This window comes from Leopardus geoffroyi, chromosome D1 (assembly GCF_018350155.1).
Source record: "Leopardus geoffroyi isolate Oge1 chromosome D1, O.geoffroyi_Oge1_pat1.0, whole genome shotgun sequence".
Lineage (NCBI taxonomy): Eukaryota > Metazoa > Chordata > Mammalia > Carnivora > Felidae > Leopardus > Leopardus geoffroyi.
The window spans coordinates 111,547,662-111,571,040 of NC_059329.1; the positions used below are offsets into that span (position 1 = coordinate 111,547,662).

Here is a 23,379-nt window from a genome sequence, read left to right on the forward strand (position 1 = left end):
CGGTTACGCGCACAGCAGCAATTCTGCAAGACTTTCTAGTCTCTTCACGGAAAAGACAATACGATCGCCGAAGGAGGGTCGTGTTGAGGGGCGACAGAACGGTGCGCAGCCCCAAACACAGAACAAAGGTGTCGCAGAAATGGGCCAGACAGAACAGCGCGGGTACTCTGCTGGATTTTGTGCCGTTTGCAATCTTTGGACGCTTGGCAACACGGGCATGGTGAATTTCTTCCCTCCCGCCAGCTCACATTCAAGGGCACGCCTAGTTTTGTGCTCGCAATTTTGCGGGAATTTGCTCCGTGGCCTCTGACTTCACCCCTCCTCCACGTCCCCACCTGGGTGTGGCTGCTTTACTGGAGTGGGGGACTGAGTCCGCCTTGGTGTTCCCACTTCCTCCCACGGGGTGGGGTGGCCCTCTTGGTGAGTGGACCCCATCCTCCTCTGCCCTCTGTGTCCCCCCCCAAAACAGGCCTGCCCCTCCCCCACGCCCATTCTTTAAGTGCTGGGCGTCGCCCTTCACATGCACCCTTTCACTGAACTCCCGCATCAGCCTGTTGGAGGGGGTGATGGCCACCTTAGTTTACAGGTGGGGAACCTGAGGCTCAGAGAGGTCAAGTGATACACTTAAGGCAGCATAGCTCGGAGGAGGGAAGAGTCGGGATTTGATCTCAGAACTACGGGCCCCTTTCTGGTGGCCTCAGGCTAACTCGGGGCCACGGAAGTGGCCCTCTGGGCCCAGCGGCGTGCGCTCTGACCTTCCTGAGCACGTGGGGTTGCTGGCAGCTCTCGCCAGGGGGACCGGGGAGCAGGGCCGGTGTCCCGGATGTGTGGCCTGTATAGCGTGTGCAGCCATACGCGGCCCTGCTCTCAGGCGAGAGCCCCGGGCTTGGCTTAACACTGTCGCCGTCATGAAATTGTTGACAGATGTTGAACTAGGGGCTGGGCCGTTTTCCTTTTGCACTGGGCCCCGCAAACGATGTGTCGGGGCTCCAGCCAGCCCGGCCTGACCCTGGCCTCCCCGGAACGGCACCGTCGGCCTGCCTGCGGAGACTATTCCAGAATGCTGTCTCCTGGGGCTGACCGTGTCCCCCCCCCCCCCCCGCCCCCGGCGCCCCCAGCCACCTTCCTTGAATCTATTCGTAAAGTGAATTACCACAATACAGGAGGAACGAGAAGGTTCTTTATCTCCACTGGGGCAAATCCATTAGGATTAGCGGCCCCTCTGAAGCCCCTCCGAGGGGGTGACGTCAGCCCGTCTTTGGTGATTTGTGGAGTGACCGCATGATAAGGGGTCCAGGCCCGTTGTAGTGACAGGGCATCCCTCCCTGTGGCGCCCAAGAATGAGTGGGCCTATCTCTCCATTTATCAAAGCCCTTTGGGGGATGAGGCAATGGGGGAGGGAATCTGCCTCACTGTCTCCCCGCCCGTGGGGCCTGCAGCTTCTGCCGGCCCGTCCGGATCCTCGGGGGCTGGGGCGGCTTCCCCGGGAAGGACACGGCGTGTGGCCTGCCACCGGGAGGGCGAGGGGAGGCTTTGGCCCCCAAGTGGCGTGGACACATGATGGGGCTTGGGGAAAACTGGAGAGTTCTGCCTGGGCCATGTTCGGTCTGGGGGGGGGGGGCCGGGGAACCGGTGCCCCCTGTCCTACCCTCGCGGTGTGGCCGATGCCCACACGCCCTTCCCGGCAGGGAGCTGTCCCCGAGTGTGTGGCAGGAGGAGCACCCTGTGACTCCCCGGCCCGGGGCGGAAAAGGCGGTGTGGCTTCCGCGTGGCTCTCCCTCTTGAGCTCGCCCTGGGGACGTGCCTCCCATGATGCCAGGGAGCCCAAGCCTCCCAGGGGGGTCCCCCCTGCCCCCGCCGCCCCTGCCGCCCCCCATGATTCTGGCCCATAGTCCCGTAAGCCCCCAGCAGACACCAGCCTCAGCCGCCAGACATGGGAGGGAATGAACTTCCAGATGATTCTACCCCCAGCCTGCCTTTGAGCTGCCAGCCGAGCCCCCCAGGGATGTCACGGAGCAGAGAGCAATGGTCCCTACTGTGCCTGCCTGAGTCCCCGACCCACAGAAACGGTGAGAAAAAATACAAGGTGATTGTCGTCTTGAGCCACCGGGTTTGGGGACAGTTTGTTATGCAAAATGTAACCGGAACAGATGGAATTCGATACTAAGAGGCGGTGCCTGCGTGAGGGACACGAGGGGCAGTAGCTGGCCTCTGCGGGTCCCTCCTTCCTGCCCCCCGGGAGGAACGGGGGGCTTAAGTGACGGAGACCTGGGGGCTCCGGCCCCTCTCTCTTTCCGCCTCGCATCACGTGGGTCTGCTCCGTGGGCAGCAAGGCTGCTGTCCCAGCGCAACCTTGACCTTCCCAGGGGTAGACCTGCTCAGATCTGGGGCCCGGGGTTCATCGGCCTGTGACCCTCATGTCTATGACCTAGGCGATCTGAATCCAGCCTTTTCAGTGATGGAGGCCACACTTCAGTTTTTGCCTGCAGAGCTCGTCCGCTTCCTAAAGGGTTCAGAACTCCAGCGGAGTGAATACTGGGCCCCTGTTGAATTGTGCCCCCAAAGATACGTCCGAGTCCCCACGGAAAAGGATCATTACAGGTGTCACTGAGTGAAGGACCTTAAGATCATCCTCGATGCACTGGGGGGGGCCCTCAATCGGGGGACAAGTGTGCTTGTCCGAAGAGGAGAGCACCCAGACGGAGGGGAGGGGCCACGTGGAGAAGGAGGCAGAGGCTGGAGGGAGCCCGGCCCCAGTGCCGTCTTGATTTCAGACTCTGGCCCCCGGTACCGAGAGAGAGCACACGTCTGTTGTTTCAAGCCCCCGGCCTGTGGTCATTTGTCAAGGCCGCCCCCCTACGTCCCCTGAAGCCCCAGCTGAGAAAGCCTTGGACGTGGCACACCCCGGGGGGAAAAGCCCCGGATGGAGACTGGGTCGGGGGTCACCGGCACAGAGAAGGAGGGAGACCGGGAGAGGAGGGGAGCCCGGAGCACGGTTTGCAGGTTGGAAGAGGAGGTGGGGACAGCAAGGGGGCTGGGAGATGCCTGGAGCCCCGCTGCCCACTGTTGACAGGCAGCTCAGGGCCGTAGGACCCCCTGGGTTTGAGTCCTGGCCTGGGCACCCGTTACTTGGGTAACCTTGGTTCCTTAACTTCTCTGTGCCTCAGTGTACCCATCTGTAAAATGGAGGCCATAACACCTGGCGCTGTTTTTAAATGTTTGCTTTTGAGAGAGAGAGAGAGACGGGGAGACAGAGCGCAAGCGGGGGAGGGGCAGAGAGAGAGGGAGACACAGAGTCCGAAGCAGGCTCCAGGCTCCAAGTCGTCAGCACAGGGCCCGACCTGGGGCTCGAACCCACGAACCGCGAGATCATGACCTGAGCCGAAGGTGGACACTTAACCAGCTGAGCCACCCGGGTGCCCCAGCACCTGCCTTCTTGGGTTGAGAGCCGGTGCTTGGAGAGGTATTTTGAACAGTGACGGGTGGGTCACGAAGCTCAGTGGCATGAGCCAGCGTCACTGCTCTGCGGCCCCGTTCTTGTCGGTGCGGGTGGACCAGGTACGTGCGGGAATGAAAGCGAGCGCCTAAGCTTGGGTTTGGGACAGACAGACAGGGCTACATGGGCTCGGATTCCAGCAGGGACCTCGTTTCCCAGACCCTAAGTCCCCGAGCCCCGGGTGGGTGGAAAGAAGGCGGGGGGCTGGGGATCGAGGCGGACGGTGGGCGGAGGCTGCCTGTCTGGTCTCATCCGAGGAGTCAGTGCCCGGACGCTGTGGAGCCCGACGCCGGACGTCAGAGGCGTCTTGGGAGGTGACAGCACGGGCTGGGTACAGCGGGGCGGGAGGGGAGGGCACGGGGGAGGGCTGTCCCCGTCCTGCTCGGTGCCTGGCACGTAGGTGCTTGCCGAATGCTTGGATGGATGCGTGCGCGCCTGCGGGTGACCTGGGAGCCCCGCCTGGCCCTTCCCGGTCGAGCTGGCCCGCGGGCCCGTCTAGGAGCGCACGCTGGGGCGCCGTGGCTGGAGCTGGGAAGGTGAGCGTCCCGGCCTTTGCAGGAGGCCCCCCGGCAGACCCCTCTGGGGAGAACCGTTCACCGTGGTTTGCAAATGTCAACAGAAATAACCTTTAAAATTGACGTATCGTAGAAACTTCTCACTGGAGCCTTTTACAGAAACTGATTTAAACCACGGACCACAACGGGCCCCGGCTTCTTCCCGGGGACGAGAACTGGGTTCTTGGCCGAGTCGCAGCCCTGACCAGCCGCGTGATATTGAGGTGAGAACACCCTTCGTGGAGGTGGTCGGGGGTAGGGGTTTGTGGGAGCCCCGGAGGCCGGAGTCCGGGCTGTCAGGGGGGCTGGTTCCTCCAGGGGACTTGGGTCCCCCTGTCTCGCATTTCCGTCCGGGACCACCCGTGCTGGCCCTGCAGCTCGGAACCTCGTCTGCGACGTTTGGGGCCGCAGAGGACGATTCCCCGCGGCCACCTGTGCTCGGCCGCCGACGCAGAGCCCCCTCCGTCCGTCCGGCTGTGAGAGGGTCTCACGGCCGCATCTCCGTCTCCTGTCTCTGTCTCTCCCACACCCTCTCGTAAAGACTCACAGGGCTCTGCCTGCAGAGCAGAACCTGCCTTTGGTTGTCGGCACCACCAGCTTTCTCACTGCATGACTCCGAGCCTCAGTCTCCCCATCTGTAAAACGGGAATGCACGGTGAGGGCCTGGCCGGTGCTCATCCCTCTACAGATGGGGTCAGGGGTTAGTGTCGTACCACGAGAGGCCGGGCGGTGGCGCTGTGTGGGCCCGGCTCTGAGACCAGCGAGGCGTTCGGGGCAGCTGGGGTGCGGGGCGCGTGGGAAGGGGCCGGGGTGGGGCTTTGGAAGTCCGGGCCGAGGAGGGTCACCTTTAAATCACAGCACGGAAGAGCTTGTTGTACGGCCAAAGGAAACAAGAAACAGAGAGGGCGAGCTGCTTCGCCCACGTCACACAGCGCTCCGGACGCAAATTGGGAGAACGGAAAGCTCGCTTGTCCACTCGGTGTCTCCCCCGGCACGGGCGGTGGGGGGTGGGGGGGCAGCCTTCCCAACAGCTTCCGATCTGAGCTTCGGCCTCAGAGGTGAAACCCCAGGCTGGTGAGCCGGGCCTGCCGTGCCCTCGGCCTGCGAGCGGGAAGGGGAGCAGGAGGGGGGGGGCGACGTTTCCGAGTGATCTCGAATTTGCCTTGAAATCAGGCGCAAGTCGTTGGCAAAACAGGAAGCCGTCTCTCTGGGCCTGACACGAAATCGTATCGCTGTCACCTTGAATTAGAGGGCTTGACATGTCTCAGAGGCGCGGCATATTGACGTGGCTGGTGGGGTCAAGCCGGTCCCAAGCCTTTGATAGCACAGCTGATAACGGGCCCTCGGCCATAAATCCCCAGAATCAATCAGCGCTCGCTGGTGACAGCCCAGGTGCTCGCACGCCGCGGCAGATGGGAAGGAGGCAGGCACGGCCACTCGTCTTGCCTTTCAGACGGATTTCCTGTTTTGTAGGGAGCGGGACAGGGCCCATCTGGTACTCAGATCGTGGGCCCAGATAGCCACGTCCGGGTCACGGGCCCTCGCTCGACGTGTCCCCTCTGCCGCGGCGGCTCCAGTGGGCCGGCTTCCACAAATGGGAGCCATTGGCAGGCCCTCGGCCCCACGGAAGCTTCCGGAAGGGGGCGTGGAGGTGGGGGGGGCAGGGGGGGGCCTCCTGCCTTTCATCTTCCCTCTGTTTCCTTTCCAGGCACCTGGCTTATGCTCATAGTCATTTCATTACTTTTTTTTCTTCAAAGATGCTTCCCGACCAGTACATGGATGTGCATATGTGCTCAGACATTGGCACACGCGAGCGGCCTGCCTGGGACGCTTCTCTGCCCGCTCGCCGCTTCTAGACTCCTCTGGACCCCTGCCGGGCTGTGGCCTCCCTTGGCAGATGCGGTCGCCCCGAACCTCGGTTTCCCCATCCGCAGACAGCGTCCCCTCCAGGGGTTTCTCGCGGCCACAGGAAGCATCTGGAGTTCTGGGTCAGTGAGCTCGGGACAGGGTTATCCCTGGCACATCGCTCCCCTCCTCAGCTGTGGCTCCCAACGTCCCCCAGGGTGGGTGTTGGGAGAGGGGCCTCGGGATGGCAGGACCCATGCTCTCACTGACCCCTCGGCCGGGATGCTGTCTGTTGGTGACCCTCGTCACGCCTTTCCTCCCCCAGCCCCCAGCTCCCCGCTGCTCCAGGACCGTGTCCTTCCATAGGCCCTGCGCGGGTCCTTTTCCTCTCCGGGGACCTCGCGGGGAACGCATCTCACGTGCACCCCCGCCCCGGGCTTGTGAGATCTCCTGTCCCCCAAATTATATCCAGACAGCCCTGGTAGCAGGCATCTCGTTTCCTCCCAGGGCCCACCGGCCGGCCAAATGGGGCGTTTAATTGGAAAGAGAAGCTGGCGGTCTGCCCGGAAATCCTGAAGAAAGGCCCCAGAATAGACCTGTTTTTAAAACCGCTCCACACACCTTCCCCATACATTTCTGTTTCAAATACCTGAAGGGGTTCTTGAGGCCGTTTGAGAGTTAAAAGCCCGACCCGAAGCCATGCAGCGCACAGTCCAGACCCTGGGGCGGGTGTGAGCTGTGTGGTGGTGGGATCCGACCGCTTTGCTCAGATGTGGAAACTGAGGCAGCTCAGAGCTGGAGACGGACCCCGGCTCAGTTCAGGTCAGGTCTCCAGATGCTGACTGAGGTCTTCTCTGAGGACCACCCTGAATGCTTGCTTTGCATCCTCTCCCCCAGATTCTGAAGCCACAGGCTCCGTCGGGACGTCATCCGGAACTCCGGCTGGGTGGTTCCTGAGTCTACACAGCGTGGGCGTCGGCCGGTGCACAGCGGGGTGGAAGCGAAGGGGGGATGATGGTCCACGGGGAGACTCACCCTCAGAGGCCCCACAGTAGGTGGGGCCTGTCCCCGCAGTGAGAGATCGGGGTCTGTCAGAGCTGGCGATAGACCATGCAATGCAGAGTCACGGCCGTGCGTGTGCAAGACAGGCTGAGGACGGGGGAAGGGCTGGGGTGCAGAGGGGCGGCCTGGGGCAGCCGGGCAGCCGGTGCAGCTGAGCCCCAGGTGGGCAGCTGACTCTGCCGTCTGTGGAAACCCTAGCGGCCGGGATCTCATCGCCGGAGGTTGTGGGGCCAGTGGAAGTCATACAACTTGGTGACGGCGGGGAAGTGGCCAGACCTCCACCTGCCCTGGTTTCTTTCTCTGTAGAATGGGCACGACTGTAGTTACTTTGTCATTTGCTGCGAGATGAAATGAAGCGTCAGGGCAGAGGGCTGCCCTCACGCCATTCACAGAGGCTGGGCCGTCAACCTTGGGGCCATTTCTGTCAATTCGAGGATATCCCAGCACCGCCCTTCGTCAGTTGTCTGACTCTGGGCAAGCTTCTGAAGCCCTGTCCCTCAGCATCCTCGCCTGTGAGGGTAAATATACAGCTCTATTTCACAGGACTGGGGGTACCATGGTCAACCTATGGAGAGCCCATGGAACAATGTCTGGTGGGCACTCAGTGTAGGTTAACTCTTACTGGTATTCGGATGGTGATGGTGATGATGGTTTATGGTGGTGCTGATGGGAGTGATGATGATGGTGGTGATGGTGGTGAGGATGTGGTGATGATGATGGTGGTGATGATGGTGGTGAAGATGATGGAGGTGATGATGGAGGTGATGATGGAGGTGATGATGCTGGTGATAATGATGATGGTGATGGTGGTGATGATGGTGATGATGATGGAGGTGATGATGATGATGGTGATGGTGATAATGATGATGGTGATGGAGGTGATGATGGTGGTGATGATGATGATGGTGATGGTGGTGATGGTGGAGGTGATGATGGAGGTGATGATGATGATGGTGATGATGGAGGTGATGGTGGTGGCGATGATGGTGATGATGATGGAGGTGATTGTGGTGGTGATGATGGTGATGATGATGGAGGTGATGATGATGATGGTGATGGTGGTGGTGATGATGGAGGTGATGATGGTGGTGGTGATGATGATGGTGATGGTGGTGATGATGATGGAGGTGATGATGGTGGTGATGATGATTGATGGTGATGGTGGTGATGGTGGTGATGATGATGATGGTGATGGTGGTGATGATGGAGGTGATGATGGAGGTGATGGTGGTGGTGATGATGGTGATGATGATGGAGGTGATGATGATGATGGTGATGGTGGTGATGATGATGGAGGTGATGATGGAGGTGATGATGGAGGTGATGATGATGATGGTGATGATGGAGGTGATGGTGGTGGTGATGATGGTGATGATGATGGAGGTGATGATGATGATGGTGATGGTGGTGGTGATGGTGATGATGATGGAGGTGATGATGCTGGTGATGATGATAATGGTGATGGTGGTGGTGATGGTGATGATGATGGAGGTGATGATGGTGGTGATGATGATGATGCTGATGGTGGTGATGATGGTGATGGTGATGGTGGTGGTGATGACGTGATGATGAACCGAGCACTTGTTACTTGCTAAGGTCTGTCCTAGGCACAGGCATACCGCAGTGAGCAAGATAAACGTGATCCCTGCTCTCCTGGGAATCAGTCCTAGTGAGGATGAAGCCAGTGAATAAGTAAACTGATAAATCTATAAAATCATGTCACAGAGGGAAGAGCCAGAGAGCCATGTGATGGGAGGGGCACCCCAGCAGGCCCCTTGGAGGAGGTGACATTTGAGTAGTGGGAGGGGTGAGTGTTTAGGACAGCCCCCTCGCCCTCTTTCCCCTCTATGCCCCTCGGACTGAGTTCTAGACTTCAGTTGGGAACCTGAATGCACGACACCCTCCATGGCTTCCTAGATTTGTGGCCTTGCGTTCGTCACGTCCCGTCTCTGGGACCTGGCGGGGTCCAGTGTGTGTGGGATGCAGCCAGACATTCCTTTGCCCCTTCTGTCGCTGGGGTCCCAAGTGTCTTGGGCCCGTGCTCACGGCCTTGATCTGCCACGGAGTAATCGGCAATAAACGGTCTGTGCGAGGGGCCCTCTCTGGGTCAGGGCCCTCGGAGGGTTGAACAGTTCACTCCCAGCGGTTCCCCGTGGCTTACCTGAGACGGAGCTGGCTCCAGGAGCAATTTCCCCTGGACGAAACAATCTGTGGAATCTGTAGATCATTCGCCATGACGTCTTCTGTTTAAACAGCGGCAGCTGCTGGAGGGTGTGCTCTGAGGCCGAGCGTCTAGGGGGACTCGCGTCCCAGCACCCCCCCCTCCCCAACCCCCGTGGAAGGCCCCGCTTGGGGGAAAGCAGGCATATGGAACCCATTTGGGAAATTCTTTCTGCATAAACCACTTTTTCCAGGTAAGACGCACACCCGTATTGACCATGAAAGATGAAATGGCTCTCTCGCTCGGCCGGTTGCGTTTTTATGGATCTTAATTAAACACATGCCCTCCCCGGGTTGGGAAATTGTACTCTCTTTGAGCGGCTCTTTCTCAAGAGGTGGTGTTGGCCCAGGGGAGGGCCGATTAAAACCTCCCGTCCTCACCACCTCCCAGGACCTCCCAGACCCTCCAAGCGCTTGGAAAATGTGTGCTCGACAGAGGGGCTTTGATTCCGTGCGCCTGGAGAGCGTTAGACCTGTTTCCAGGCCCAAGGCAAGTGGCGGTCAGAGTCCCAGGCCGTTGGCGGGAAGGCCTTGGGGACCTGGGCTTTCAAACTTCATTGAGCATCAGAGCTCTCGTTCACACCCAAGCACACGCAGACCCCCGACGTAAACCAGAAGGAGCTGCTCGGGCAGGAGGGGGAGAGAGTACCCACACCGCCCCCTGCTCACCCCACGGGCAGCCTTGCGGCTAGCCGCGGGGTTTCGGGACTTCTGCAGCCGCGGCCTGTGTGTTCAGGGAGCTTTAAGTGTGTGCCGGTTTTGTGAGGTTTCTTGTCTCATTTACACTCACAAAAGCCACATGAAGCAGACGTCACTGATATTTCACACTCAGGGGACGTAGGCACAGAGCGGCGGAGTGACCTCTCTGGGGACGCCCAGCTGGGGCGGGAGTGACGTCCGAGTCCTGGGAAGCGGCCGATGGGCCCGAGGCTCTCTTGGGGCCATGCTCTTGGCCCAGTGGTGCATTGCCTTCTCGAGTCATGGTCCCTGTCTTTTAGGGGCCCCCCTCTGTGTTAGGCTGAGTGGCCCCCATGCGGACACCTGACCCGTCTGCAGGAAGGGGGACGGCGGCAGGGTCGGCCGATCCAGAAGCCCCTGGATGTCGGGGATCTGGGTGCAGGGGGGTGGTGGTCTCGTCTGGCACCACGTCCCTACGTGGCAGCGTCTGGGGTGGGGAAGGGACACCTTGCGTGACGTTTTCTTTCACCGGCAAGATTCATGAGCCTTCCCAGCGTCGCGCTGGTCAGGGCCGTGTCTCACGCCGTGTCTGATGCCTGGCGGGGTGAGACCGACGGGCTCTTTGGCCCGTGAGGCGCAGCACAGCCAACACGTGGGCAAAACCGGGGCTCTTCTGGCCAGGAGGAGAGGGGACACCTGGGAGGCAGGCAGCAGCCGAGTCGGCCGGATGATGTGGGCGGGGACACCAAGGGCAGGGTGATTGCCGGAGGGTCCTCCAGGCTAAAGGACCAGGGGAGGGGGCGGCCAGCAGGGTGAGTGGTTGCTACCGTGGCCAGCGGGCTGCGGTGGGCCCTTCCCAGAGCTTCAGAGGAGTCAGCCTTCTCTTCGGGGGTCCCTCAAAGAAGGGGGTACAGGTGCATATTGCGTAAACTTTGCATGCGTGCTGTCCTTCCTTCTGGCCTTCCTCCCCTTCCTCCCACTGACCCCCATCTCCTCATCCCTGCATGCCTCCAACCCCCATCCCTGTATCATTGCATCCCTCCAACCCCCATCCCTACATCCCTCCAACCCTCATCCCTACATCCCTCCAACCCCCATCCCTTCATCCCTGCATCCCTCCAACCCCACTCCCTGTAACACTGCATCCCTCCAACCCCCATCCCTGCATCCCTCCAATCCCCATCCCTTCATCCCTGCATCCCTCCAACCCCATCCCTTCATCCCTGCATCCCTCCAACCCCAATCCCTGTAACACTGTATCCCTCCAACCCCCATCCCTGCATCCCTCCAACCCCCATCCCTTCATCCCTGCATCCCTCCAACCCCACTCCCTGTAACACTGCATCCCTCAAACCCCCATCCCTGCATCCCTCCAACCTCCATCCCTGTATCATTGCATCCCTCCAATCCTCATCCCTGCATCCCTCCAACCCCCATCCCTTCATCCCTGCATCCCTCCAACCCCATCCCTTCATCCCTGCATCCCTCCAACCCCAATCCCTGTAACACTGTATCCCTCCAACCCCCATCCCTGCATCCCTGCATCCCTCCACCCTCTGACGTTCCATCCCTCTATTCCTGCATTTCTCCTTTCCTCCGCTTCTCCATCCTTTCTTACAAGTAACAATCGAGCACTCGGAATGGGGGAGCCTACGCTGGATCCCGGGGAGAAGGAGAGGCGCCGGGCCCTGTCCCCAGGACCCCGCCGAGGGGCCCTCGTGGCTCATGGTTAAGGTGTGGAGGTGTGGTCCCGCTTAGAGCCCGACCCTGCAGCCGCTATGCACACGTGCAGATGACGAGTTGCCTTTTAGCTCTTAAGGTTCACAGTGCACAGATTTCCCCTTGCCACGCACCCCCCGACGCGATCCTGCAATCGGCTACCTTTCGTGTCTCCGCTTGCTGTGTTGAATCAAGATCCACTCGGGTCGGGCTGGGAGGAGTAAAGGCATTCGCTGCAGCTGGCCTTTGCCTCAGGGCTTTGTTCCTCTCGCCTGGGGCGACGCAGGCCACGGAGGCTCACCTGAGACGCGGGGAGAAAGACCCCACGTTGGCTTTTCTTGCCGGCAGACTTTTTGGATGGTTCTGAAACACCAGCCTGGGTCTGCGGCCAAAAGCCTCAAGCTTTGGCCCAGGACGGTCTGGGCTGATACCAGTCGAGGATTATGGGGGCTCCATTGTAGGCTCGATTGGCTCATCTCCTGGGTAGCAGCGTTTGTGAAAAATGAGGTGTCTTTTCTGTCTTCTTTTAGAGCATTGTCAAGACTTATTAGGGGAGGAACCTTGGCCGTTCCCATCACGGGACCTTCCGGCCTCACGCGAGAAATGGTCAGCAGCCGCGTCCCCGTGGGTGGTTCGGAGAGTCGGGAAGACGGGCGCGCGAGATACCACGTCAGGTCAGGTGCGGACACGCGGGTGGGCCTTCACGGTGTCTCCGTTCAAGCAAATTTAGGTTAACAGGGTCCCGCTCGGAAGCTGCAACCCGGTCAGCAGGGACGGTGAAGGGCTTAGGAGACATGGGGTTTTGTTTCCGAATTTCAAAACGAGACACGGCGCGGGGGGACCGAGAAAGGCCGTGCACCGGGAGGTGGGGTTGCTGGTCTGTGCGTGTCACCGAGGCTTCCCGGCCGTGTCCGGGGCGGTCTCCCCTCTTCTTGGACGATGTGGGGAGGCAGGAGTGTGGCAGATTGCCTCGGGACAATGGGCCCCTCTCCCGTCGGGTGACGCCCCAAACAATAGGCCTGGGCCGGCCCCTCTCCTGCTGCCCACGGCCTGAGACAGATGCCCGGGAACCCCCTGTGAGCGCCCTGGAGGTGACCTTTGGGGCTGCCCTGTCACTCCGTGGAGAAGCCCCGGAGAGCGAGGGAGGCAAACAATGAAGGCCTCATGCCAGGAGCCCGGCCTCCGGCACGGGCCGGGGGCTCCCCGGGGAGAGCAGGGCCTGGCAGGTGCTGTTATTGTCTCGGGGCACGGGGGTCTCCCGGCCCAGCGGCAGGACAGGCTTGGGGCTGGAGGCCCCCTTGTTGTTCTCCGGGGAGGACCCACGGGGTTGATTTTGCTGGCCCCGTTCGGTTCTGACAGCCCCCAGCCCTGCACTTGGCCTCTAAAAGTGTCGTTCAGAAAAGCAATTATCGTCAGCTGGCCTCAAACAGCACCAGGACTTTGAATGGTCAGATTTTATGACCAGACTTGCTGTAGAACATGCTCAACTCCAGCGTGCCATGCCTTCTTGGGTGGGGGCGCAGGAAGAGATTTCTGGAGAAATGCCAGCTTAGGGGCAGGAGGGCAGGCCCGGGGGTTCTTTTTTGCTAAAAGACTTACCTTCGGAGACAAACCTCAGCACAGACTTCAAGCAACCCGCGAATACAGCAACGGGTCCTTCATCCAAGGGAGGAGCGGTGACGAGAGTGTGCACGCGTGTGTGTGCGTGTGTATTTGCGTGTGCGAGAGGTGCAAGCACGTGTGGGCTCACAGACTCTGCACCAGGCACTGCGCTGCGGATCCCCGCCTCCCCCCGCCAGTATTCACCGAGGACTTGTTTGTAATGGCCCCAAACTGGAAACATCCGGAATGTTCCACAGTAGGCGAACGGGCGCACGAAATGTGACGCCCGCCTGCCACGAGACCCTGCCCAGCGACATGAAGGAACGAACAGGCTTTTCACACCCCTTGGGTGGATCTTGTCTTCACCCGCTCCAGCTGCTGTAACAAAATACCACAGAGAGGGCAGCTTGAGCGGCGGGAGTTCATCCTCTCCCAGTTCTGGAAGCCGGAAGTCCAAGAGCAGAGTGTCCGCAGGGCCTCCCTTTAGCCTGCAGACGGCCGGCCCGCACCTCGTCCTGCACGGTCCCTGCGCGTGCGTTCTGGGGGGCCTCCACGTGTGTCCAACTCTCCCCTTCTTACAAGGATACAAGTCCCACTGGACAAGGGCCCGCCCGACGGCCTGGTTGTAGCCCCGTCGCCTCCTTAAAGACCCTCTCTCCAAACACACGTTCTGGGAGTTAGGGCTCCATCATGCGGACCTTGGTGGGCACCCAGATGGGCCCAGGACAGATCTCAGATGTGTCAGGCTGAGTGCACGAAACCCATCTCAAAAGCTCCCACACCGCAGGATTCCACTTACGTAACATTCTGGAAACAGGAGTACCGAGATGGAAAGCAGGATGGCGTCCCAGGGATGGGGACGGCGGGTGTGGCTGGAAAGAGGAAGAATCTCACAGATCCTTTGTGGCGATGATCCCGCGTCTTGCTTTGGACGGACCCAGTAATCAGGCGAATTCCAAGAGCCCTCTGGAAAAAGGGCACCATCGTGTGACTTTCCAGAAGAGACAGAGCCTCTGAAAGGCATGTCACTTGAGCCGAATCCTCAAACCCCACCCCTGTCAGGCCCGCGGGACCTCACGGCTCGGTCTTCTCCCACCTGCTACCCAAAGACCACCCTTCCTCATCCTGGCCGTAGCTCCGTGACCCCAGAATGGGTCTCAGCTGTGCAGCTCTATGCCACCGGGGTCCCCTAATGGCTGGGGTGGATGGCATGGGGGAGGCCCCGGGGTCAGCACCTCCGACCAGGAATTGTGAACGTGGCCTGAGCCATGTGGCCGCTGCCTCGGAGGGCGCTGAGCGCGGCTCTCCCTCACGCACCTCTGACGTTTGGCTTCGAGATGCCCGGCAACAAGTGGCCCCTTCGGGGTCCCGATGAGTGTGGACACAGGAGAATAGAATTTTAGAGCCAGAAGTTCTGTTAGAAAGGACCCTTCTGCCCAGACCCGGAGGCCCTGCTGGGCGGTCTGGGAGTAGGGCAGAGCCTGGGGGCGTGCAGGCCTTTGCTTTTCGGTGCTCTGGGGTCAGCCTCGGGGGGCACTTGGCGATTTTCTAGAGATTTCTACTTTGCTCATCGGAACCACAGTGACCCTCTGGAGCGGGCGGCCCGAGGGGCCTTCAGCCACTTTACAGGTGGCAACACGGGATCAGAAGAGAGCGGAAGCCCGGGGCCTTCTAGGACTGCTGCCCTTGGCCTGGGCCGGCTGGGCTGCACGTGGCCCCGGAAAAATTTCGGCTGGAAGTGTGGTGCTGGGCAGGGGGCACCCCACGAGTCCGGACAGGCGGACTGCCGGTGGCACAGACTGCCGGTGGCACACTGTGTCGCCTAATTTGCGGAGGATGTGGGGAACGTGCTGAAGGGAGCCAGTCAGGGATGCAGGTGAGTCCAATCCCGGCTCTAGGTGGCCCCTTAGCCTCCCCAAACCTGTTTCCAGAAGGTGGGTTCATGCCGGAAGAGCGCCTCTCGGTGGAATCGTTCGACTGTGCTGCTGGGGACACCGGGCCGGTCTGTGGCGGGAAATCGCCTCGAAAGTGGCAGGAGGGAGCCACTCTTCTGCACGGTGGTGGCGTGGGGGGGGACCCCGATGCGTAGTGATGTCCCTGGGGAGGCGGTGACCCCAGGGGTGTCCCCATGGGTCTCTCTCTCCCCCCTGGGGGATGAGACTGAGCTTGGGCTCAGAGGGCTGAGTGCTTGGCGAGGACCGGCTGGCTGGGGTGTCCCCGCCGCCACGAAGGGCGCCGCGTGGCACCATGGCCAGGATCCTTGCCGCCTGGCGGCCCCTGGTGCCCCTGGTTCCTCTTCCTTCTGCTCCTCTTGTGTGGCCGGGAGCCCCAACGTGGCCTTCCCCCGGGCCACCTGCAGCTCCCGACAGGCCTACCTCCCCGCGGGGTGGCCTCCCCACGGGCCAAGGGAGCGCATGGAAAGGGATAGGCAGAGCCCGGTGTGGCGGGGGCCTGGTGGCGGGTCCACGCGCCTTGCGGTCCGGCTGACCTGGCCAGCGCGCCCACAAGCAGGCCTCGGAGAAGCGGGCGGCCGCGGTGGCCCTCCTCTTGCTCTGAGAGATGTCTGTCCCCCTCCCGCCCCTGGCTGCCTATGACAAGTGGCTTTCAGCAGATATGACAGCCACCGGTGGGGGGTCTCTGGCCCCAGTCCACGTCTCCACACTTGACTTGCTCGGAGTTCACTGGCCCGAAATAATGTCCCCAATGCAAGTCGGCGGACGGAACGTTCGCAGTGGACGATTTGGCTTTTTTTTTTTTTTTCCTCCTTTTTTTAATACATTAAACATGCGTTACTGGATTTCTACCCGGTTCCTCTGACAGCTGTGGAAAAATAAAGAAAATTCAGTTTGAACTTAAAAAGCTGGGGCTTAATTTATGTCCCGCACCTTTGTCTGCCTGGTTCTTTTTCCTCTTCCGATGGAAAGGCCCCAGGGAGACAGAGGCTCTGCGAGCCCACGTGGCCCCGTGGTGCCCGGGCCTTAATAGGGGCGCCCAGTGGCCAACACGGAGGGGAGTTTTCAGATGGAAATGCGAGGAAACAATGCAATCATCTGTCTCCCAATCTGTTTTGAAGGGGGGAAAGAGAGAGTGCCGGGAGGAGAGAGTCGGTTTCTGCTGGGGGGCTTTCATTCAGGGCGTTTTATAGGGAAAGACAGATGTCATGAATACTGATTTGGACGGCCTGGCTCTTATAGAGGGTTTTAATTTTCTGAGTTGTAAAGACAAAGTGTTTTAATAATACAGGGAAACACATGTTCCTGGGAGGGCCTTTTAGCTCATTCTGGTTTCCTTGACTCACTCTTTCCCTCTCTCTTTCTTTTCCTTTCTCTCTTTCTTTTTCTTCCTTCCTTCTTTTCTTTCTTTTTCTTTCTTTCTTCTTTCTTTCTTTCTTTCTTTCTTTCTTTCTTTCCCCTTCCTTCCTCCCTCCCTCCTTCCCCCCCCTTCCCCTCCCTCCCTCCTTCCCCTTCCCTCCCCCTTCCTTCCTTCCTTCCCTCCTTCCTTCCTTCCTTCCTTCCGCTCCTTCCCCCCTTACATCATTTTTTCTGAAAGAAGGTCCTTCTCTGGGCTGAGGAGAACAGAGGAAAAGGAGGCACAGTGACATGACGTTAGCGTCTGGAAACACAGCCCAAAGAAAGTGCCCTTCCCTTTTGGCCCTTCTTGGGGGCTGAGGGCACGTGAAACACTTCCTTTATGCCCCTTCTCGGCTCGCCGTCCCCGTGGCGGGAAGGGACACGCTCTTTGGGAACTCTCGGCTTCCATGTAAACCTCACAGCATTTTTGAGCCTGGGTAGAACGGTTCAGCCAAGAGAGGCATTTATTATGCAACCAACATTCATTAAGCACCGACTGTATGCCAGGGACTGGGAAAACAGAGGTGAACCAGACACGCTACCTGGGCTTAAGTAGCTGCTGGTCTGAGGGAAGAGGCAGTGGGTCAGACGAATAAAGATGAGGTCACGGCCTGCTGGCGGAGGTCCCTGCCTTGAGCTCTCTTGGAATCAGGGGAGCCGTACCCCCTGAGGGAAGTTCCATACCCGGTCTTGAAGCTCTTTATCAAAAGCAGCAGTGTCTCTGGTACCTCCTGCCTCCCTCAGGAGGTTTCCGGGATGGACGCTAGGTCTCCCATTGGACGGACAAAGAAACTGAGGCCCAGAGGCACGGAACAAAAAGTCCCAGAGTTGCGGTCAGGACTGAGTCTTGGCCCTGGGGGCCCACATCCAGGGCATCCTGGCTGCCGCGGAGGGCCGCCACAGTCATCGGATGCGACGCTCAGTGCGCACCTGCTCAGGCAGCCCCACCAGAACCCAGGGAGGGAGGCGTCACGGTCATGTTCACGCCACGCACGGGACACGGGCGGGGGAGGGCCGAGAAGCTCGCTCGCAGCCGCGTAGCTCGCACGCAGAACCCACTGGAGCCCGAGCTGGTGCTTTTTGTTTTTTGTTTTCTTTTTCAAATTGTGGTTAAATACAACATAACCTCATGTTTCTCACTTTATTTGTAAGTGTCAACCCAGTGGCGTCAGATACATTCGTCGTGCCGTGTGACCCTCACCAGCACCTACGCGGAGATTTTCGTCATCCCCCGACAAAATCTCTGAACCCACGAGGCAGGGACGGCCCCCCCCCCCCCCCCCCCCGCCCACCGCGCAGCCCCTGGGATGGCTCTGCGGCTCCATGGCATCTGACGGCTCTAGGGACCTCATATGAGCGGAGTCACAGGGTCTGTCCTTTGTGACTGGCATCTTGCACTCAGCACAGTGTCCTCAGGGTTCTTGGGTGGTGCAGCCTGTGTGAGAATTCCCTTCCTTCCTTCGTAAGTCGGATAATATTCCACTGTAGGGATGGGCCGCGTCTTAGCCGTTCATCTTTTGATGGCAGAATCCTCCCTTGAAAAGAAATAATTATGCTCTCCTGCAGACACGTGTCCCGGGGGACGGTGCTGGGACCCGGGTGGGGCTGTGGGAAGTGCTGCAGACACCCCTGAAGGTCCCGCCGTGTGGCCAGGGGCTCTGGCCGCGTGCGGCTCCCTTCACCAGGACTCCGCAGTCAGCAGGCAGCTTTGGCGCCTCCTGTATACGGGCCCTGTGCTAGGCACTGGGGAGAGGTGGTGAGGGGGGTTCAGAGGCAAGCAGACCGCCATCCCCCTAGTGGGGGAGGAGGGAAGGTGCACTCAACACACATTCGACGAGCAAGTTGTCCGGGGCCTTCTGCGTGCACCAGCACCAGCATCCAGAGCTAATGGGTGAACCTCCGCCCTCGGTTTCCCCACCTGGCGGCCAGGGCATTCTCCGGGGGACCTTCCAGGCCGATGCTCTGAGTTCACTGTTCCAGGCGTGGGCGACTCCGGGTTTAGCGGGCTGAGGCTGCTGCAGGTGTCTGGGAGCCGGTCTGCTTTGGGGGGAAACCCCAGCCTGCTTCTGCTCATCGGCCCCCCAGCGAGCAGGCTTCTCAGTCCAGAAGGCAGGTCCTGACTGCCTGGGCTTCCTTCCTGACCTTCAGCTGGTTTCTTCCCCGGGGCTCCCACCCACCGCTTCCAGCACGCGTCTCTGCCGCCACGAGGCCAGGAGCGGACGCTCCATCCGGGAGAGGCTCGCAGCCACGACATTCTGCCCTCCCGGCTGCCTGTGCTGAGGGCTGGAGGCCGTGGGGACGAGCCGTTCTCGCTTGCTTACATAAGGCTTGGCACCTGGACCCCCGGAGCCACACTCCCGGGCACGACCTCGAGTCCTAGACGTGAGGCGGGTCAGAGAGCACGCCCGGGTCTGGGCTGGAGAGGCGTGTGGCCGGGAAGGGGTGGGGGGGGGACCCACGTTAGGTCCCGCAGCTGTGCCTCCGCTCTCCAGCCCTCACCAGCCTGGCGTTAGCATTCTTCCGCGCCTTGGCCAGTGCGCTAAGAGCAAAATGGCACTTTCGCCGTCTATGCGGGACGTTGCATTTCTTTGATCGTTGACAAAATTCAACGTTCTGTTACCTTGTGTTTATGGACCCTATTTTCCTTTGATGAATTACCCAACTGTATCCTTAGCCCACTCTTCCATTAATGTGGTTTTTTTTTTTCTTGTTGATTTACAAGAACTCTTTGTATATTATGGATAGGGAGAAGAGGCAGAGTGGATTCACGGATTTGTTCTCTTTTCTGGGGAGAGTAAATGCAACTGTCACCCCTTTCTCAAGGTCAGCTGATGTTTGACATTCCAATTGCCTTTTCCTCCCCCTCTCAGCTTTACGCTTTTCTTTGCATTTCACAGCTGCCCGGGCACAGCTGCCCCTATGGGGGGCTATATAAAGCCCCAAGGAGAGCTTGATCTTGGAGCAAAAGACCCCAGTGTAACAGCCTTTATGCAAGAAAAGGATGTCTGAGTTTGTGCTCTCTGGATGCTTTCTCTGGCCAGCAGATGATAGGGAAGGACCGAACCCCAACCATCCCCTCCCCAACACGCACAGCCCCTGGCCCCGACGAAACACGCAGTCGCTTCTTTGGGGACAAGCAGATTTTTCAAACAAAGTTTGCCAAATAGGCACATTTTGTTGTGTTTTTTTTCCCCATCCAGGGCAGATGCAAACGGTCTTTTCAAATCGGTTTGGAGGAAAATAAATGAGCCCATGCTGGGGCTTCAATAAATCTTTGCGTAAAGCCACAAGGGTGAGTTTGGGGCCCGATGAAGGGCCCAGTGTGTGGCTTATGAATGATGCCCAGTGATGGCTCCCCGCCCCCGCCTTCCTCTCTTCCCCTCCTCCATCCCCCGACCCAATTTAAAATTGGACATTAACGTTTTAGGACAAAGGGAGCTTTGGGCATTTCTCCCCCTCCTGGAGGGTCTCCCGGTGAAATATTTGTCGTGGCCGTGCTCCGCGTGTGACCGGGGTCCGTGTCTCTGAGCCAGGACCTGTCTCCAGGGGGCGATCTGTGTGCTGACCTTCCGCCCAGCGGCTCGAGGACCCCCACCCCGGCTGCAGGCGACTCTGGTCCCCCAAGGAGGATCATCTCTCCTGGCCTCCCTGCTGGGGACTGGAGGTTGGTGGCAGCAGCGTGGCTCGTCGCCTCCTGGCCCGTCTCCCCGTGCTGTCCCCACCCACCGGCCAAATGGTGGCCTGGTCTCCATCCGCACTCTTCTCCCTCTGTCTCCCTGACACTCTGCATCCAGTGTCCCAGCCCCCAGCACGTTGCCCAGGCGGCTTGGCACCTGGGGCAACCTTCACCTACCAGACCCCCCTGGAGGAGCCTTGCTCTCCCGTGAGGGATGACCCCCGAGGCTCCTCGACGCCGTGATGCCTGCCTTGATTTCCCTTCCCGATGCAGCGGACCTCCATTCTTTCTAGGCGGTGGGCATGTTGTGGACACTTGGCCTTCCTTGTGATTTCCACTTGGCACCTCTCTGGCGTTTTCACGGGTTCCTCCACTCTGGGTGTGTCTGATTCCTTTCTTAGAGGGAGGTCGGGAGTAACAGGCCGGGCTGAGCGTGGCACGCGTGCGCTCCATGGGCCACGGGGACCCGTGGAGCCGGAGGCGACAGCATCCGTGGGCCAGGAGGGGGCCTCAGCGCCCAGCGGGAGAGGAGAGTCCCTCCCTGACTCCAGGATGCATGGAGTGGACCACTTGTCCACCCCTGCCTGGCCGTCTGGACTGGGGTAATCGCGTCCCCCCACCCCCCCCAAATTCATACCCACCGCATCTCAGAACGGGAACTTATTTGGAAGTAGGGTCTTTGCCGCAGATGTAATTAAAGTCCGGGTCTCGAGACGAGATCATCGTGGCTTAGGGAGGGCCTCAAATCCCACGAGTGTCTTTATAAAGGACAGAGGTGAAGACCCACGCACACACAGAGACCGTGTGAGATCGAGGCAGAGATGCGAGCGCTGTGGCCGCAGCCCGGGGATGTCCGGAGCCCCCGGAAGTTGTAGGGCGCGGGAAGGACCCTCCCCGAGAGCGTCTGGAGGGCGCGGGGCCCCGCCCACCCCCCCGCCCACCCTTGATTTCAGATCTCTGGCCTCCAGACCGTCAGAGAATCAGTCTCTATTGTTTTAAGCAACCAGGTGTGGGGTTCTTTGTTACCGCAGCCCCGCGACACTCAGACGACATCCGTTGCCAACAGGACTGAAGGAAGTGGGCGGAGATTTCCCTAGTTAGCGGTCTCCCTCTCTGAGAGGGTCGGCCTGCCGTCCCATTGTCCCATTGCTGCCGTCCACACCCCCGTGCTGGCTGAGACCAGGCTGCCACGGGCTCCGCCCTCTCCCACCCCACAGCCACCCTCACAGACAGGGGCCGCTGCGACTTCTTCCACGGGCAGGGAAACTGAGGCTCAGAGAGGCTGGGCAAGAGCCACAGCTATGGCGCTTGGCCACTGGGTTGGCTCCAGCTCATGGCCTCTGACCCCGGTGACTTACTCCAGGCCCTTGAGCGCCACTCGATCCAGAGCTGACCCTCATCATCTGTTCCTGGGGCTGCGAACAGCGCTTGTAGCCATGGAACCCTCAGGGTGGGAGCCCACGGACTTTCCGGAACGTTTGCCCGAAGCAGTGAGGATTCACTGAATGAAGGAATCCCTGATGATGAACTGATGAATGAAGCCGGTCTGGCGGGCTCCAGGGGTAGAGATCATTTGTGACATGCGGCCATTCTTTCCCCCGGGTTTCTGCAGGTGGATATACTTGAAAAACAAACACAAAATTGAGGCCAAAGTGTGTTTATCATTCAATAGACTTCTGGTTTCTTGTTTCATTTTGTTTTTGTTTTTTTTTTTTAGTAAAGATGGCATGATTACTGTGTCCCCATTACCTGACCTATTCCCTTAAACATGACTCTTGATGGATGTAATTTGTTCTGGAAGCAGGACTTGGATGCATGGTGGATGGGAGGGAGGGCACCAGGGTCGGGGGGACAGTGTGAGCGGAGGCCTGACCAAGGGAACTTCTCCAGGATCGCTGGAGTAGGGTATAATGGGGGTGGTGGGCAAGGGGTTTTGGGGGTTCAGTTTCAGGCTCAATTTCAGGGCTTTGTCTGAAGGAGGTCTGTAGATTTTGTTTTGTGGATATTGGGGGTCCATGAAGGTTTTGAGCGGGACAGTGATGTGATTCATTCTGGCCCAGGGGAGGACGAACCCAAACGCAGGCATTAGAGGTGGGACTTTGGGGCGCCTGGGGGGCTCAGTCGCTTGAGCATCCGACTTTGGCTCAGGTCATGATCTCACAGTCCGTGAGTTCGAGCCCCGCGTCGGGCTCTGCGCTGACAGCTCAGAGCCCGGAGCCTGCTTTGGATTCTGTGCCTCCCTCTCTCTCTGCCTCTCCCTTGCTTACACTCTGTCTCTCAAAAATAAATAAACATCAAAAAATGTTTTTAAAAAAGGAAGCGGGTGGGGCGCCTGGGTGGCGCAGTCGGTTAAGCGTCTGACTTCAGCCAGGTCACGATCTCGCGGTCCGTGAGTTCGAGCCCCGCGTCGGGCTCTGGGCTGATGGCTCAGAGCCTGGAGCCTGTTTCCGATTCTGTGTCTCCCTCTCTCTCTGCCCCTCCCCCGTTCATGCTCTGTCTCTCTCTGTCCCAAAAATAAATAAACGTTGAAAAAAAAAAATTAAAAAAAAAAAAAAAAAAAAAGGAAGCGGGACCTCAGGTAGGGGCTATCGTTGTGTAGGTGTTGGTGGACCAGGCTTCAAGCTTGTGAGTTACTAAGTTACTGACTGGTGGGTCAGCCAACCACTCCATCAACTCCTTCTTCCTTCCTCCCTCCCAAGAGGCATGGGTCTTGTTCTCCCTTGGTGTACTTCTTTAGCATATTCCCTCTGGGGAGTGGACAGCTCACCCCGTTTTCTGGGTGTGCTCCTTGGTGATGAAGACCCCTTCCGTCCACAGACGGTCAACGTCTAGAAGTGTTCTCAGAATACAGGGCGAGCCAAGATTTGGCTTCTGGGTCTTTCCGAGAGTCCCTGTGCATCTTGGAACAGACTGTGATATCAGGAGACACAGCTGGGGGCCACCAATCCCATGGCCCTGCTCACTCCTATGCCTGACTCCATCACCTTGATCAGAAGTATCAGCCTTGCCTGGGAACTTCAAGAACTTTCTCCATTTGGGGGTTTCTTCACCCAGAGAAGGGGCTTCCAGGTTTAGCGGTGATGGCGGTTTCCCTCCAGGGGGACACTATTGCCGTTGACATGGCCAAGGGTGGGAGCTGCTATGATCCTCATTTACATGTGGGAAAACCAAGACTCG

General features: G+C 59.4%; 3 long non-coding RNA genes across 5 annotated transcripts; all 3 read left to right on the forward strand.

Annotated features, from left to right (window-relative positions):
- Window positions 1-3,329: 3,329 nt before the first annotated feature.
- On the forward strand, window positions 3,330-5,923 carry LOC123602050. 2 transcript variants are annotated; one of them, XR_006714336.1, is made up of 4 exons: window positions 3,330-3,558; window positions 4,171-4,274; window positions 4,592-4,750; window positions 5,808-5,923. It is a non-coding gene; the product is annotated as an uncharacterized LOC123602050 (long non-coding RNA). The 2 variants fall into 2 exon arrangements; XR_006714335.1 differs by having other exon boundaries at window positions 3,330-4,274.
- Window positions 5,924-5,925: 2 nt separating this feature from the next.
- LOC123602051 lies at window positions 5,926-11,206 on the forward strand. Its single transcript, XR_006714337.1, has 3 exons — window positions 5,926-6,042; window positions 6,793-6,877; window positions 9,213-11,206. It is a non-coding gene; the product is annotated as an uncharacterized LOC123602051 (long non-coding RNA).
- Window positions 11,207-16,663: 5,457 nt separating this feature from the next.
- LOC123602052 lies at window positions 16,664-21,894 on the forward strand. 2 transcript variants are annotated; one of them, XR_006714339.1, is made up of 3 exons: window positions 16,664-19,349; window positions 19,727-19,818; window positions 19,954-21,894. It is a non-coding gene; the product is annotated as an uncharacterized LOC123602052 (long non-coding RNA). The 2 variants fall into 2 exon arrangements; XR_006714338.1 differs by having other exon boundaries at window positions 16,664-19,818.
- Window positions 21,895-23,379: the final 1,485 nt, after the last annotated feature.